The sequence below is a fragment of the Phacochoerus africanus genome, chromosome 4, assembly GCF_016906955.1.
Source record: "Phacochoerus africanus isolate WHEZ1 chromosome 4, ROS_Pafr_v1, whole genome shotgun sequence".
NCBI lineage: Eukaryota > Metazoa > Chordata > Mammalia > Artiodactyla > Suidae > Phacochoerus > Phacochoerus africanus.
Window position 1 is genome coordinate 40,332,868 of NC_062547.1, and position 19,201 is coordinate 40,352,068.

The following is a 19,201-nucleotide window of genomic DNA, read 5'->3' on the forward strand; positions in this document are numbered from 1 at the left end:
GTATATAATAATACATGTAGTATGCATATACGGCAAAAATCAAAAAATGGAATGCAGTTGAATTGTTCAGAAAACACAGACCTAGGCTAGGAGCCACTAAATATTTTTTCAAAGAAATACCTGTACATGTGTAAGGAAAAAAAACAAAAAACAAAACACAGCTCTTAATATTATCATCTGTAAAATCAGCCCTTACTTACAGCGTCGTTAGAAGACTTGAATTAGGTCATGCAGGTAATACTCCCAGCAGAGAGCCGGAGACATCGGAGGTGCATAATTAATGGTAGTTTGTTACCGTGATCCTTTAACCATATTAAAAGGCAGAGTTTCCTGCTAGACAAAGATGTTGCGCACCACAGCAATTAAAAGAGTGCTTTATGCCAAAAGAACTCCCTAAACCCAATGGTATTTACTTGGCCACTCATCCCCCTGAAATTCCACCAATTCAAAATCCATTCAGTATCATAACCAAGTTTTTTTTAATTTAACATACTCCTAGAATAACTAATTACACATTTACATCCCGGTGTAAACTCTATTATATGGCTGTCCTCCATACACCTGGTTGACACCTGCAGTACCTCTAAAAGAAAACTCTGGCAGTGCAGAGAGGGATGGAGAGACAGTCTGCTCCACAGGCTGTCTTGGTGGAGGTCCCCAACAGCAGAGAGATTTGTGTTGCTAGGAGAGAATAGGGTATTTCTGGACCTCAGAGCTGTCAGAAGAGAGGTACCAGGAGGTGCAGAGATGCCTGAGATAGGTCAGAATTCCCTTCTGTTTTTCAACTGCTTTCAATCACCACTTCCCTAGAATCACTAACAAGAATGAATTTGTTGCAATTGCACTGAGTTCCAATTTACCATCTTTTTTCCCCAGCTGTAGATAGAAATGCTCTAAACAGGTAACAGGTGCCCTGGGTCTAGCACCAACGCATCGTGGGGCCTTGGATAAATTACTAGCTTCTCTGAGACTCACTGTCTGCAGTTGCAAGGAGATAATAAATCTTGCCATGCCTAACTCAGAGCTGAGGTGAAGATCAAATAAGATAATGGAATGGAGAGAGCTGCGTGATTGTAAAACACCATACAGTCATGGGAATTTGAATCTCTGTATCCCACTGTTTGTGGGCCTGAGGCCCATATATCTGTGCTGAATCAAACAGGGGTGTGGGTGTGTGGGTGTGGGTGTGTGGTTGTGTGTGTGTTGCAGAAGAAGAGTGTTTCTTAAGGAGGAGAATAATCAGTGCCTAAGGAATGAGGCACTGACAGGCCCAGAATGAGAAAAAGATGCCATGAGCCAGTTGAGGCAATTTGCTACCTGTGTTCCTCCCTCTTTGTTCTTTTCTTTTTTAAAATAATAACCAAATTTAGCTGGACACATGGCAACCTAGTTAAAGATGACAGATCCAAGTCTTCCTTAGTGAGCCTTTGTCACTGAGTCCTGGCCAAATTGGTATTAAAGCTGAGGGTCTTGCTTTAAAATCTTGAGCACATTCTCCCTCTCCCTGCTAGTTAAGACAGGAAGAGGCACCACTTTGTCCCTACAAGCAAGAGCCACATATTAAGAATGGCAGGGCTGCCAAACAACCTAGCACCTCTTATATCTCTACCATGACATAAAGACAAATAAATTGTCGTTGGGTTTTTAGGATTTTTGTTTGTTTGTTTGTTTTTTCTCTTTTTAGGGCCACGCCTGCAGCATATGGAGGTCCCCAAGCTAGGGGTCGAGTCAGAGCTGCAGCTGCCAGTCTACACCACAGCCATAGCAATGCCAGATGCAAGCCGTATCTACGACCTACACGACAGCTCATGGCAATGCCGGATCCTTAACCCACTGAGCGAGGCCAGGGATTGAACATGGGTCCTCATGGATACAAGTCAGAATTGTTTCCGCTGAGCCACAATGGGAACTCCCAAGACAAATAAGTTTGTATCTAGTTTAAGTTGCTAACATTTGGGATCTGTTTGTTAGAGTGGCTCAGACTTTACCCTAACTAATAAACTCTACACTCCATACACCATCAACCTGAGCCTGCCCCAGGTGAGAGCAAGAGTCTTTTGTTAAAATGAGGCAGTGCTGATGCAACTGACTAAAGGATTCCTTGCCTCCTTGATTTACTAGAAGACCAATGAGCCATTTTTCTTGAAAGCCGCATCTGTCAGCCTGGCCTGCCAAGGTCACATACATAAGGCAAGCAGCGACTCTCTCAGATTGAGGGCAGAACACGAGTCACCACCACTACTCCTTTCTTCTGTGCTGCTTTTGAGCTAGGCTCCCAGAGGCAGAGCAGATATGTGTTCATTAGTCATACCCACCCATAATGATAATGGGTGTTCACATGCCTGCTAGAATCCAGACACTGATATTGGTACTTTATATCCACAGCCTAAAGGTACATGATATTTTCTAGACCAAGAAACACTCTCAGAGAGGGTGGATGAGTTCCCTAAGGCAACACAGAGCCGAAATGATATTAAGGTAGATTGGACTCATTTTACAGCCTGTGCTTTTTCCACTACATGCACTGCCTTCAAATAAGCTGCCTACTTCAAAATGCTTGTTTTTGGCTTTTTTCGTTGGTGGTGGTGTTTTTTTGTTTGTTTTTTTGCTATTTCTTGGGCCGCTCCCGCGGCATATGGATGTTCCCAGGCTAGGGGTCTAATCAGAGCTGTAGCCGCCAGCCTACACCAGAGCCACAGCAACATGGGATCTGAGCCATGTCTGCAACCTACACCACAGCTCACAGCAACGCCAGATCCATACCCACTGAGCAAGGGCAGGGACTGAACCCACAACCTCATGGTTCCTAGTCAGATTCGTTAACCACTGCGGCACGACGGGAACTCCTTTTTTTCTTTTCATGGCCACATGAGTGGCATATGGAAACTCCTAGGCTAGGGGTTGAATCAGAGCTGTAGCTGCCAATCTACACCACAGCCACAGCAATGGCAGATCCAAGCTGCGTCTGCAACCTACACCACAGCTCATAGCAACGCCATACCCTTAAACCCACTGACCGGGGCCAGGGATTAAACTCACATCCTCATAGATACTAGTCAGGTTTGTCACTGCTGAGCCACAACAGGAACTCCAAAAATGTGGTTTCAAGTTCCTCAGGAACGCTGGTGTCTGCCTATTGAGATGGGAATCCAAGGGCCTGGAAGCCTTTCACCACAACCATTCACTACCTGTGGCCCACCTTCTGAGTTTTCATCCCTTCAAAGGGTTTTGGTCTTTGTGAGCATATGTGCCCTTATGTGCATGAATGTGTGCACTGGGTACTTTGGAGACCTGATGAAAGCTCTGGAAACAGCCACACTGCTATGGTTGAATTGTGTCCCCTCCCCCCTCCCAAAGACGTTGGAGTCCTAAGCCTCAGGACCTGAGAACGTGATCTTACTGGGTCTTTAACGGAAGCAATCAAGTTAAAGGAAGGTGGCCCTCATCCAATATGACCTGGGTCCTTATAAAAAGGGGAAATTTGGACACAGAGACAGACCCAAACAGAGGGACGATGCTATCAGAGATGTAGAGAAGACGGCCACCTCCAAGCCAAAGAGGGAGGTTTAGAACAGACTCTTCCCACCCAGCCTGCGGTACTTTGTTACTGCCACCCTGGGAAACAAATACGCTAACTAAATGTATACACGCACACACACACACACACAGACAAACACACACACCAAATTTTAACCACAAATTCCAGGAATTCATAATTCACCCCAGGAGTTCCCATTGTGGCTCAGCGGTAACAAACTCGACTAAGATCCATGAGGACTCTGATTCCATCTCTGGCATCCCTTCGTGGATTAAGGATCCTGCTGTAGTCTGATTTGACCCCTAGCCTGGGAACTTTCCTATGCCTCAGGTGTGGCCCTAAAAAAAAAAAAAAAAGAGACAAAAAAATAATAATAATTCACCTCAGACCCTCCACAGATCCCCATTGAAGGACCCTGGCAAAGTTCTATTTCCTAAAAGTCTTCCAATGCGCATAATAATGATAATACTAATAAAAACAAACAAAAAAACATTTAGGCCCCACCTGGATTATCCACAATAATCTCACCATCTCAAAATTCTTAATCATATCTGCAAGGTCTCTCTCTCCCTGCCTCCCTCCCTCTCCTTTGCCATATTAAGGTAACATTCTCAGGTTCCAAGGATTAGGACATGGATATCTTTTAAGAAGGGAGCATTTTTCAGCCTGTTATCTGTGCTCTGGGCCCCAAAGATTCACCTCTGTCCCATAGGTAAAACATATTCATCTCATCCCAACATTCCCCCAAATTTCACCCCATTAAAGCATCAGCACAAGTCCAAACTGTCAACTAAACAGCATCAGCTCAAAAGTCCCAAATCTCATCATCTAAATCAAGTACGAATGAGGCTTGCTATGATCTCTCCTAGGCCAAAATCATTTTCCATCTGTGAACCACTGAAATTAGAAAACCGTTATCTGCTTCCAAAATACAAAAAGAAGAGACGTGTGTACATGTATAACTGAATCATTTTGTTGTACAGCAGAAATTATCACAATCTTGTATATCAACTATACTTTTTTTTTTGGTCTTTTTGTCCTTTGAGGGCCGCACCAGCGGCATATGGAGGTTCCCAGGCTAGGAGTCGAATCAGAGCCACAGCAATGCCAGATCCCAGCCACATTTGCGACCTACACCACAGCTCACGGCAACGCCAGATCCTTAACCCACTGAGCAAGGCCAGGGATTGAATCCGCAACCTCATGGTTCCTAGTCGGATTTGTTTCTGCTGAGCCACGACAGGAACTCCTAAATCAACTATACTTCAATAAAACTTTAAAAGATGAAAAAAATACAGTGGTAGGAGGGGCAGTTACAGACATTCTCATTCCACAGGGAGAAAATGGAAGAAGAAAGAGGTCACCCTTGCAAAATGTCAAAACCCAGCAGTGCAAATTCCATTGTGTTTCAAGACCTGGGAATGAGTGTCTGTGGCTGGAAGCTCTTCCCTTGGGGCCCAAGTCTTGAGGCAGATGCTATTATTGCAGATAGGAAAAAAGAGGCGAAGAACCTGCAGAAGATCATATAGCTAGTGAGAGGTGGGTATGTTGCCAGAGAAGTCTGATGACAGGGGCTACTTCCACGGTGGTTTTCTGGGTTTACCAAGGGTGCCAGAAAGGTATGGGGGATTTGGTTGTTGTTGCAAATTAAAAATGCCTTTCTAATTACAAAGTCTAAAAATACTGCTAGAGCAAAACACACATACCAGCTGTACTTTGTACCTGCTGCCTGTACTCTTTGTGGTTATCTTTTAGGTCAAAACCAGGCTTCTCAAATCATGAGCACTTGGATGGGAGGCCTCTGAAAGAATGGAGGCCGCTTTGCAGTGGGTCCAGAAAACCTTCCCATACCAGTTGGTGCATGTGTGTGGGTTCCCGGGCAGGTTGAGAGTGTGGGCTTTGGAGTCAGACGTAGTTTGGGGTCTTAGCTCCTCCATTAAAAATAACTTATCACCTCAGATAAGTTATTTTTAATGTCTCTTAGTTTTAGTTTCCTTTTTTGAAAATGAGGTAATAACAGAACATACTTCTGGGTTTGCTGGGAGTCAATGAGGTCATAATATACAAAGGGCTTAGCACAATCCTTAATAAATGTGAGCTGTTGCTGATATTATTACAGCTGTTTTTGTTGTTATTTCTCTGTTATGGAGTGATCTCTGGAGTTGACATCCTCCCACAAAAATAGTTCAAAGTCTTTGCATATGATATCACTTATTTGTGAAATCTAATAAAAAATGATACAAAATAAGTAATTTATAAAACAGAAACAAACTAATAGATTTTGAAATCAAACTTATGGTTAATAAGAGAAACCATGGGGCAGGGATAAATTAGGAGAATGGGAATAACATATACCCTTTACTGTATATAAACTAGATAATTAACAAGGACCGACTGTATAGCACAGGAAAATCCACTCAATAGTCTGTAAAACCTATATGAGAAAAAAGAATGGATATATGTATATGTAGAACTGATTCATTTTGCTGCACACCTGAAACTGATACAACTTTGTAAGTCAACTATATGCCAATAAATTTAATAAATACATATCCATGGCATTTAAATTAGTAAAAACAAAAACAAAAACCAAAAAACTTTCATAATAAAGATGTTATGTATTTCAAAAAACCAAAAAAATATATAAAAAACAAAAAACAAACCTAAAGTCTTTGATCCAAAAAAAATCCCTCATGTGGCTTCAGTACTGTTATAAAAAGTATCAAATTCCTGTGCTTGTTTCTTGAAAAACGCTTTTTGAAAAATCATAAGTTGGAATATTAAATAAATTCAATTTTTATCCTTGCAGATCTCATTAAAATGGATACTCTTCCCCCTCTTTCTCTTCTCTTTCCCTTGGCTCTATGTGTGAAAAGAAAAAAACTTTTAAGGAAGGAAAAGTTAGCAGATTCATAAGCGAGTTTTCCAATTACTGAGCTTGTGTGGAGCAAGAAGCGATAATTGCTTAAAGTGAACGGGAAAGAAAGAGATAAGAAAGTAAATTATCGTGAAGATCGATGATAGACACTTTCTGAAGACCCAGCAAGTATTTTCCCCATCTTACTTGTCAGCAGCATGAGGGAATAAAACTGCACACTCACCAGAAAATACTTATATGCAATCATTCTTGAGCTAAGTTTTCCTTTCCCTACTTTAACAAAGACTTACACACACTACAAAGAATAACTGTGTCATGAAGTTCCAGCCCAAGGGAAGGATATGGATGAGTTGAAAGCCCAGAGTGGGAGCTGCCCTGCTAACAGTGTGAGTGGCAAGAGAAAGATGGTAAATCAAAATGAAACAAGAAATGTACTAGGGAGGGAGTTCCCATCATGGTGCAGCAGAAACAAATCCGACCAGGAACCATGAGGTTGTGGGTTCGATCCTTGGCCTTGCTCAGTGGGTTAAGGATCCAGCGTCGCTGTGAGCTGTGGGGTAGGCCAGCAGCTACAGCTCTGATTCAGCCCCTAGCCTGGGAACCTCCATATGCCGCAGATGTGGCCCAAACGAAAAAAGAAAAAAAAAAGAAAAAAGAAATATACTGGGGAATGATTATCTGGAATTGGTGTGCTTTGATTCATTGTTATATCCCACGTTCTATCCTTGACTACAGACTCCATCTTTAGAAGGCCAGATTTGGACAAGGCCAAGGCAAAATGCTATTGCCCAACATTGACTATTGAATAGATCCTGGTTGATCTAGGGAATTTTTTTCCCTGATTAAGTGAAGCTGGATAGTGAGGGGCGCTCTATGAGCACATAGATATTTATCCTTTGAGCCAACTAGGGGAATTTTTCCTGCAGTAGCCTTCTAGAACTCACTAAGTTGCTGATATACAACTTCTTTCCTGGCTTCATGTGAAAAAAAAAAAAGCCATCCCAATTGGGTTAATGTTTGACTTGGTTTACTTTTCTTGTACTGTTTGCATTGTGGGATATATGTTTACTCAGTAAACACTTACTGGGCCATATCTCTAGGCCAGGTTTCCCTGAGAATGCACCAAACTTGGCAGATATAGCTCTGCATTCATGAGCCTTAAATCATGCAATGAATGAAATTCATTCATTGATCTCTCAGGGAAGAGGACTATTAGGCGGTTGTGCAAGAGTAGGATGAAGCTAGCGTCAATAACAGCATGCATTAGATTATCAGGATCCAGATACTAAGTACTTTACAAACATCAGCTCATTTAATCCCAATGGCAATTAGGTAAGGTTAGTAATATTTTCACCCCCATTTAATAGATGAGGAAACTGAGGCAAAGAGAATAACTAACTTTTCCAAGGTTACCACAGTAGAGCTGGGCCATGAACCTAGACAGTCTGGCTTCAGGGCTGGTGCTCTTTACCACTATGCTAGTACTTAAGCTCAGATCCAGGTGCATAGGGTCAGGGGATGGAGTTTTTTTTAATCTGTGCCAGGTAGTGCTTTGCTGAGTCCTATACAATGAGAAGGATTTAGCCCAGGAAAGTAGGTATATCCAGCATGAATGCTTCCACCTTCAAGAAATACCCAGTGAACAAACAGCATAAACAAAGAAGAGGTTATTTTTGACAAAACTTTCTCCTACTCATCTACAGCAAATCCAGTTTCTGGGGAAGAAAGCTAGGGGAGCAGAGGGTTGACAATTTTGGCTGGCCTAGCTTCCTCTTCTTAGGAAGGGAAAACCTTTTCGCATATTCCATAGTGACTTCCTCTTACAAAAAATAAAGCCAGAACTGGGTTATATGCCCACCTCTACAACAGGTCAAGAGCTCACCTTCCCTGAGACTAAGGGATACCTAGGACTCTGTAGGCAGAAAGAGTCTACAGAGTCCTAGGTAACTCTGTAGAGTTACCAGAGTCTACCAGAGGGAATCTAATATGCAAAAATGTGGCAGAAAAAAAAGCATAACAAGAGGTGGGAAGAGGCTCAGTATGGCTGGAGGAAAGCTTGATAGTTGGCAAGAGGTCAGTCTGGAGAGGTGAGCGCCCAGAGCCTGAAGGGTCATGCATGCCGTCCTAAAGAGTTTACACTTTGTCCTATAGACAAAGGGGAGTCAATCAAAGATTTTAGACAGGGTCATGACCCGAGATGACTTATTTAGAGAGATGATTCTGGCAACTCAGTGAAGACTATGTGAGGGAAACAAGAAAGATGAGAGGCAGGGAATCTAGCTGGGAAGATGCTGCAGTGGTCCAGGTGAAAGATGGCATCCTGAGTTCTTGCAGACATATGGTGTTGGAGAGAGGTGGACCACCATATTTGGGAGATGATGATTAGATTTGGGAGCGAGGGCCTGAGCAGCATGATGAGTACTACTGATGAATATTGTCTACATTTCCACTAGTGAAGACAGCAATAGTGCAAAGAAAAGACTTCTGAAACTAAGCCTTGGGATTCAAGTTCATGAGTTGGCAATTACTACAGAAGGAAATCCATGCAGTCCATTCATTTTTGTAAATTTAAATTTTATTTTTATCTGTTATACATATACATAGGTCACATCAAATAATTCCATGGAGTTTACAATAAGCTATGAGTCTTTGCCCTAACTCACCCTGTCGCCCTCAAAAGAACACATTAGCTATTCTAATGATATCTCTTTTTTTTCTTGAATACATTCATCTGTGAGTCTTTAATCTTCATGGTCCATTGTGGACTGGCTATTCCCTAAGCCTGTGTATCAGTTAGATGGTTCTGCATGATAAATCACCCTAAAAGGTAGTAGTGAGAAACAATAATCGTTGTTTTAGCTCACAGTTCTGCAGGTTGGCATTTTGGGCTAAACTCAACTGGATGGTCCTCCTGGTTTCTGCTGGACAGCCTCAGGCATCTGTAGTTAATTAAAGCTCTACCCGAGAAGGGGAGGGATAGCTGGCTATTGGATGGAAGGCCTCATGATCTCTTATCCTCCAGCAGGTTAGCCAAGACTTCTTGGCAGAAATAAGGATCCAAGAGAGAGAAAGGAAACATGCAAGGTCTCCAGAGACTAGGATTCAAGCTGGCTCATAGTGACTCCCATCACATTTTATTGGCCAGAATCAAAGATACAGAAATCAACTCGATGTCTTGCTGAAGAATCTAAAAAGTCACTCTGCAAAGAACATGATACAGGAAGGTCAGGAATTGGGGCTATCAACTCAAGCAACCCACATGTCTGATGCATAGCTATTGTGCTGGGATCTCAGTATCATCTTTGGAATTCTTATTTTTTTATCTTTTATTGGATCCTCTGTATATCAGTCAGGCTTCAGAAACCATGACAGTTATTTTATTTTTTCTTTCTTTTTAAATGATTTTATTTTTTCCATTATAGTTGGTTTACAGTATTCTATCAGTTATCTACTGTACAGCAAAATGACTTGTTATACATACATATATACATTCTTTTTCTCCATCATGCTCCATCATAAGTGACTAGATATAGTTTCCAGCGCTATGGAGCAGGACATCTTTGCTTATCCATTCCAAAGGCAATAGTTTGCATCTCTTAATCCCAGATTCCCAGTCCATCCCACTCTGTCTTCTCTCCCCCTTGGCAACCACAAGTCTGTTCTCCAAGTCCCTCAGTTTCTTTTCTAGGAAAAGGTTTATTTGAGATTCCAGATATAAGTGAGAACTCTATGGCGTTTGTCTTTCTCTTTCTTTTTTTTTTTAATAATTTTTTTATTTTCCCACTGTACAGCAAGGGGGTCAGGTTATCCTTACATGTATACATTACAATTACATTTTTTCCCCCACCCTTTGTTCTGTTGCAACATGAGTATCTAGACAAAGTTCTCAATGCTATTCAGCAGGATCTCCTTGTAAATCTACTCTAAGTTGTGTCTGATAAGCCCAAGCTCCCAATCTCTCCCACTCCCTCCCCCTCCCATCAGGCAGCCACAAGTCTCTTCTCCAAGTCCATGATTTTCTTTTCTGAGGAGATGTTCATTTGTGCTGGATATTAGATTCCAGTTATAAGTGATATCATACGGTATTTGTCTTTCTCTTTCTGATTTACTTCACTTAGTATCAGAGTCTCTGGTTCCACCCATGTTGCTGCAAATGGCATTATTTTGTTCTTTTTTATGGCTGAGTAGTATACCATTGTGTATATACCACATCTTCTTAATCCACTCATCTGTCATCGATGGACATTTAGGTTGTGGCCATGTTTTGGCTATTGTGAATAGTGCTGCAATGAACATATGGGTGCATGTGCATGACAGTTATTTTAAAAGCATGTGTGGTGCTGGGGGGATGGCTTAGCTGGTGCTGGTATCCCTAAGGGGGCACAGTTAAGTTGCTTCTGCAAGTGTCGGGAAAACTGCAAAGTGGATTCAGCTGTTGCTACAGGAAGGAAGTGTTTCCATCAGGGGTGAAGGTTTGTAAGCGCAATGCTCTTGGAACTACAAATAGACAGGAAATGAACAGGATGGTGCAAGTCCCTTCTTCCTTTCCCAGTCTCTCTCTAGTAACCCCTTCTCATTAGTAGAGCTTAACAGTGGGCCAGCTGGCCAAGGTGAAAGGGATATTTAGAGTCTTAGCCTTGGCATCACATAGCAGAGTACAGAAGTGTGGGCTTGCAGCTGAAGGACAATAATAGTTGGCACAACTGTTTTCTGATTTCTGTGTCTTCTTCCTTTCTTGTAACTTGCTAAGGAAGAGTGCATGGAAGGTAAATTTCTTCAGATCTTTAATGTTTAAGATATCCTTAGCCTCCTGTCACAATCACAGTTTGGCTGAGTATGGCCCTCCAGTGTGAAATCATCTCCCCTCATTACTTTGAAGGCATTGCTCCATTACCTTCTAGCATCTTCTGTGGTCACTAAGTCTGAGGCCATGTGTATTTCTGAACCTTTGTATGTCACCTGTTTTATTGTGCTTGTTTGTTTGATCTTTTCTCTGTGGAAGATTTTAGGGTTTTTCTCTTTACCCTGGTATCCTGAATTTCACAATGATTTGCCTTAGTTTTTTTCTTTTTCTCCCCCCTTCTTTTTAGGGCCCCACCCGCGGCATCTGGAAGTTCCCAGGTTAGGGGTCGAATCGAATTGGAGCTACCACAGCCACAGCGACGTAGGATCCAAGCCACATCTACAGCCACTCATGTCAACGGCTGGATTCCTGACCCACTGAGCAAGGCCAGTGATTGAACACACACTCTCATGGATACTAGTGAAATTAGTTTCCGCTGCACCACAAAGGGAACTCCTCTGTTATTCTTTTTTAAAATTCATTCTGCAAAGTACTTACTGGGTCTTTTTCATCTGGAAGAGCCTTTCCTTAAGTTCTGGAGATTTTTACTGAAATTTACTGAAGTCTTTGACAACTTCTTTACTTTCTCTTTTCTCTTCTTGATCTCTGGAATTCCTATTAATTGTGGAATAATCTAATTTTCTCATTACTGTTCTTTTACTGTTTTTATTTTATTTTATTTTATTTTACTTTTTAGGGCTGCACCCATGGCATATGGAGGTTCCCAGGCTAGGGGTCTAATCAGAGCTACAGCTGCAAGCCTACACCACAGTTCACAGCGACGCTGGATCCTTAACTCACTGAGCAAGGCTAGGGATTGAACCTGCAACCTCATGATTCCTAGTCAGATTCATTTCTGCTGCGCCACAGTGGGAACTCCTGTTCTTTTACTGTTGATTGGGCAACCCTCCTGTTTTCAGTATGGTGCTCCCACCTTCACTAGTGCTTGGTGTCCCAATATAAGAATCTATTTTCACCTCTCCACATAGTACACCTCAATCCTGGGATATAAAAGTGTATTCCTTTGACTATGTGGGGCAGGAACAGAGATGCAGAGGGTCAAGATAGTGCCTCTTACACAGACTTTCCATTCTTCTGTTTTTAGCTACCACCTGCACTCTGAATTTCAGATGTACTGGAGCCTTCGATTTCTGAATTTCTAGGTTTCTATAGGATGAACCAACTTCCTTCAGTCTCCCACTTCATGCTCTGGTTTCCATTTTCTCTGGTCTGCTAAGCTGGTCTTTCTTGTCCACCTACTTTTTATTTCTTTTGATCCAGATTCACCTCTGTTGGCACCCCTAGATAGTATCTCTATTAATAAAGGCAACACAGACATGATCATATAAACTGGGAAAGACGGTAAACAGGCTTCAGAGGTTGCGGGAGACTGTTGCCAAGGTATCCGTGAACTCATGTGGTTCCCCCGACATTGAATCTGGATTTGGCCACTGAATCTATGACTTGCCAATGGGATATTAGCAAATGTGAGGCAAGTAGAGGGTAGTGCTTTGGGTCTTATCCTCTGGCTGCTGGGAACCTCAAGCCCACCAGGAGGAGAAGCAAAAGCTAGCCTCCTGTATGGTGAAACCACATGGAGGGAGAAGGCAAATCATCCCAGCAGAGCCCAGCCCACAGTCATACCAGTTCATGGCTGACTGCAAATGAGGGAGCTTGTTAATTCCAGCAGAAGATCCACCTGCAGGAGCCCAGCCTGAATCACTGACTCACACAACTGTGAGCAAATAAAACATTTGTTTTAAGCCATTGAGTTTTGGGGGTGGTTTGTTTAGTAAGTGATCACTGATACAGAAATGTTACATTGATGCTTTCTCTTTTGCTCCCTTTGCATTTATAGGTCTCACTGTTTTGGTTTTGCTGTTTTTGTTACCTGTGTCCTTGTTTACTAGGATACATAGTTCTTAGCCCTTTATTACTGGTTTAGTGTGGTTTGGGAAGAAGTTGAATTATGTATACATGTATTTTCACCATATTTAACCAGAAGCCTCCATACATTTCTACTTCACCAGCCAGACAGGTATTTATTGAGCTCCTAGGAGGTATCAGTAGCGCTGGGCACTTGTTTTTTCTTGTCTTTTTTAGGGCTGCACCCCCAGCACATGTAAATTCCCAGGCTAGGGATTGAATGGGAGCTGCAGCCACCAGCCTACGCTGCAGCCATAGCAATGCAGGGTCTGAGCTGCATCTGCAACCTATACCACAACTCATGACAACTCAGGATCCTTAACCCACTGAGTGGGGGCAGGGATCAAACCCGAGTCCTCATGGATACTAGTCCGGTTCCTTACCACTGAGCCACAACAGGGACTCCTGGGCACTTGTAATGATACTCTCACTTAATCTTTACAGTAACACTGCATTTGGCATTGGTTTCCTCCTTGAACAGTTGTGACCAAGATTCAGCAAAGTTAAGTAGCTTGCTGGAGGTCACACAATTAGCAAGAGCATTGTTAGAATTTGTGCCCTCGGCTGAGTGTCGAAAAAGCCCCAAGAATCCAGAAGCACACTGTTGGACTAGGAATTACAGATTAGCGATGCCTAAATTGGGATGAGCAGATGGAAAACCTGTCACTGAGTAGACCTGACGTCTTAGATAGGAGGTGAAAGAGAAACGATGTCTGGGAATTCGACCTCCTATTGATCTTTCCCCCATGATTGCTTTGGGATACACCACCACTAAAAAGGAACAACAGAGGCATAGGCCTCTTAATTGAGGAAGATGGAAGATTTGCTTCTGAGGGGCTATCCTGGGTCTTTCTCTTTCTTCCCCTCGGCATCTTCAGAGCAAGGCTCCACCAAGCACTGATGTCAACCTTGCCTCTGGGCTGTTCTTTATTGGGGGAAGATTGGTTGGTGCTACTTATGGACGTTTTCCCAGGGTAAATGATAGTTTCTGATTGTGCTCCTCAGTGGCGGGTGGGGAGCGAAGCCCTGTGATTCTCGATATGGTTAACGGCCTTCGAATGGTTAAAACTCCAGGCATTGCTTGGGAAGTATTCCCGGAAGGCCGACAAATGCCTTCTACACTCCGTATAAGGGAAATTAAGCACTGAGAAAAGTGTGTTCAATTTAGCTCCATCTGGTTTGTGTTGCTTCTTTCCCTTCTTTTTCTCCAGGAAAGGGACCTATTCAAAGATACTTGTGATCATTTTGTCCTGCCAGGAAGCCAGGGTAGTGCCAGTCCAGCAGGTTGAACAGTGGAAAAACTGCTTGAATTCTAGCTGGTAGTAATCTCAGAGCAGAGGTGATGGTCCAGGATGATGGCTACCTGGGACACAGAACTTGGGAGGAAGAAAAGGGTTCCTGGCTTGAGAACATTAGGTCTAGATAGAATGAAGAAGTGATCCTTGCTAGAAAATGGTCTCTTACAGCACCCTCGGCCAGCACACAAACCCCTGGAAGCTCTGATGAACAATGTCACTGGGTTCCAAATAAGAAAACCCAAACCACACATTCTGAGTGTTCCATGGGGCCCCACCATCTCAGTGTTGGATCATGACTTTAGAGTAACTAGTCAGTGAATCTAGAAACCACAAGGGTTTATAATAAAAGACATTCTTACCGTATATAGCTTTGTTTTGTTTTGTTTTTTGCCTTTTTTAGGACCACACTGGCAACATATGGAGGTTCCCAGGCTGGGGGTCTAATCAGAGCTACAGCTGTGGGCCTACACCACAGCCACAGCAACACGGGATCCAAGCCGCATCTGTGAACTACATGACAGCTCATGGCAATGCCAGATCCTTAACCCATTGAGCAAGGCCAGGGATCAAACCTGCAACCTCATGCATGGCTCCTGGTCAGATTCGTTTCCACTGCACCAAGATGGGAACTCTGTCCTCACCCTGTATGGCCTAGACTTGCCTGGTGCCTAAATAAAAGAGGTAGATAATAATCTACTTTTATTAAGCATTTAGCCATGTGCCAATCATTATTCTAGGTGCTTTATTGACATTTAGAACTTCTTCCTCCCAGTAATCTCAAGAGTAGGTCTTGTTATTATCCTGATTTTATAGATAACTATACAAAGCACAGGGAGGTTAGCTGGACTGTTCAACATCTATGGCTAATAAGTGACAAAGCTGGATTTGAATCCAGGTGACCATCTTGGGTCTGGGCTACACAGTCAACTGGTAGCATGGACGCTTCTGGGGGTGAGGGACTAAGGGTCAGTGGATGGAAGGCACTCACTTTCCACTTTACCAAATGCTATACCATTTGAGTTTTTCCCCCTAAGAATGTGCTACTTGTTTGCTTTAAATATACATAATAAAAGAAAAAGCAGTGCTAGGGATGATGGGATAGCGATGTAGCATTTTCCACCCTTTTTGAAATGTAGCTTTTGAGTTAGGACAAGGCTCCAGCTCCATTATGTTAATGGCAGGACTTCATTTAGGCACCAGGCAAGTCTAGGCCAGGAGCCAGGAACTCGAAGTCAGGAACTGAATTATCTTCAGATAAACCACCTATAAACCACCTATAAACCTGTGGGCAAGTGGGACTATCGGCAGATTTAGAGTGGACCCTTGGAAATCAAGGAGGTCCATGCAAACTAAGAGTTCAGAGTCTGGAGAGCAAGGCAAGGTGATGATCAGCTAGAATATTGGGCAGCTGGCAGCAAGGGGACCCAGAGTGAATAAAAGAGCAGAGCAGGGTGTGACATAAAGAAAAACAGAGGTAGGTTCCAGGAGGAGGAAAGAAAGAATCTACTTCAGCCAGGAAACCTCTTAGAGAGTTTCCAGTGAGGCCTTGAAGGCAGATGAAAGTGAAAAGGGAGGAGAAGGTGAGAAGTGTGTACCTGGCTCACATGGAGTATGTGGAGGCAGAAAGAGATGAATAAATCTTGCCATCTCTATGCTGAGAACCCCTTGACTTTGGTATGGAGCTTTTATATGTGTGATCATTTTGCAAGGTTTTCATTTTAAATATGCACACATTTGGGAGCAACCAGCATTCCCCTTCCCATTTAGTGAGAAGGAGACTTCTCCCAGGGGTAGGGTTGAGGTCGGAGTATTTGGAGGTACCCAGTCTGTCTTGCTCACCACTCCAACCCTGTACCGAGTACCAGATTGGTCCAATAGTAAGAACTCAATTTTTTTTTTTTTGCTTTTTAGGGCCCCACCTGTGGCATATGGAGGTTCCCAGGCTAGGGGTTGAATATGAGCTACAACTGCTGGCCTAAGCCAAAGCCACAGCCACACAGGAGCCAAGCCATGTCTGCGACCTACACCACAGCTCACGGCAACCCTGGATCCTTAACCCACTAAGTGAGGCCAGGGATTGAACATGCATTATCATAGATACTAGTCAGGTTCACAGCCCACTGAGCCACAGTGGGAACACCGTATTATTTGCTGAATTAATTTGTTTGATGAATTTGTGAAATAAATGAATACCATTGGGAAAAATCATGCTGTATCTTGCAATAAAAATGTCAAACTCCTTTTTAGGCCTTACTTAGTAATCCTCTTGATCACAATACTAATTGTTTTGATTGTCAGCATCTGTGGAGCACTTAAATGCTTTCACCAATATTTTAAGTAACAGGAATCCCAACACAAATTTTGCTTTAGAAGTCCAAGAACAGATCAGACTGGGTCAGGTAAGGTTTGATCAGGGGTCTGGTTTGGTTTCTCTGTGATTTGGCTTTGCCCTAATTGCATGTGTTGGCTTTCCTCAGGCCAGATTTTAATGAATGACTTCTGGCAGAAGTTGAGGCCACACGATCCCTCATTCATATCCAGGAGAAGAAAAAGAGACAGAGGAGGAGAGAGAGACCTCCTACTATCAAATAATACTTCTAGAGTTACTCTGACAGAACCAAACAGAACCAGGAGAAAACTACATGTTGACTAGCATATCCCAGGTAACTTATCCTTGAACCAAACAGTATAGCAACAGGGCTGGGATTATCCTGAGTGAGTAGATTAATGATGGCCTATGCCTGGAGCTAGGAATACAGGCCATCCTAACTAAATGCATGGCTAATTTGAAATGGGCAAAGAGGTTCCAGGATTAAGATGGCGGAATAGAAGGACTGGAGGTCAACTTCTCTCCTAAAAACAACAAAATTCACAACTAAAGACTGAGCACTCTTCACCAAAATGGACTGGAAACCTTAAAAAAAAATATCCTACTCCAGAAGAAAAAGAGGAGGCCACATCAAGAGGTAGGAGGGGCGATTTCACGATATAAACAACCCATACCACCTGGGTGGGAAGCTCCACAGGCTGGAAACTAACTGGTTCACAGAGACTCACCTACAGGAGTGAGAGTTCTGAGCCCCACATCAAACTCCCATGTGTGGGGATCTGGCACAGGGAGAAAGAGCCCTGGAGCATCTGGCATTGAAGGCCAGTGGGGCTTGTGTGCAAGAGCTCCATGGGACTGGGGGAAATGGAGACCCCATTCTTAAAAGGTGCACACAGACTTTCACGTGCACTGAGTCCCAGGGCAAAGCAAAGTCTCCAAGGGAATCTGGGTCAAACCTGACTGCAGTTCTTGGAGGACATCCTGGGAAAACAGAGGTGAATGTGGCCTGTTGTGAGGGAAGGACATTGAAAGCGAAGCTCTCGGGAATATTCAGGAGCAGTGCCTTTCTCTGGAGGTGGCCATTTTGGGAAAATCTGGCCCCACCCGTCAGCCAGCTGCTGAGAAGCCCCAGGGCAAACAACAACCCAGGTGGGATCACAGCCCCACCCCTCAGTAAACAGGCTACCTAAAGACCCCTCAGGCACACAGCTGCCTCTAATCCCACCCAGAGACTAAGAGAGGGATTAGAATGGCTCCTCCTACCAGGGGGCAGGCATCAGCCCTTCCCATCAGGAAGCCCACAGCAAGCCCCCATACTGACTTTAGCCACAGGGGGGCAGACATCAGAAGTAAGAGAGGCTACAACTCTATTATCTGTAAGAAGGTCACCACACCAAAAACCTATAAAAATGAAAAGACAGAGGACTATAACTCAGATGAGGGAGAAAGGAAAAACCCCAGAAAAACAGCTAAGCCACGAAGAGATTCTCAGCATCCAGGAAAAAGACTTTAGATTGTTGATGCTGAAGATGATGCAAGACATTGGAAATAAACTGGAGGCAAAGATGGATAACTTACAGGAAACACTGACCAAAAGAGATACAAGATATAAAACTTAAACAAGAAGAGATGTAAAATACAATAACTGAAATAAAAAATTCACTAGAAGCAGCTGACAGCAGAATACAGGAGGCAGAAGAATGAATAAGCGAGGTGGAGGACATATTAGTGGAAATTACGGATGCAGAACAGAAAAGAGAAAAAAGATTGAAAACAAAAGAGTCTCAGAGAACTCTGGGACAACGTGAAATGCACCAACATCCATATTATAGGGGTGCCAGAAGGAGAAGAGAGGGAGAAGAGAGAGAAAAGGAGACAGAAAAAATATTCCAAGAGATAACAGCCAAAAATTTCACTAACATGGGGAAAGAATCACTCACTCAAATCCAGGAAGCACAACGAGTACCATATAAAATAAACCCAAGGAGGAACACCCCGAGAACATACTAATCAAACTGACCAAAATTAAAGACAAAGAGAAAATCTTGAAAGCAGCTAGGGAAAAGAAACAAATAACATACAAGGGAACCCCAATAAGGCTATCGGCAGTTTTTCAACAGAAACTCACGCACTTACAGCCAACTCATCTATGACAAAGGAGGCAAGAATATACAATGGAGAAAGGACAGCTTGTTCAATAAGTGGTGCTGGGAAAACTGGACAGCCACATGGAAAAGAATGAAATTAGAACACTCCCTAACACCATACACAAAAATAAACTCCAAATGGATTAAAGACCTAGATAAAAGACCAGACACATCAAACTCCTAGAGGAAAACATAGGCCAAACACTCTCTGACATAAACGACAGCAACATCTTCTCAGATCC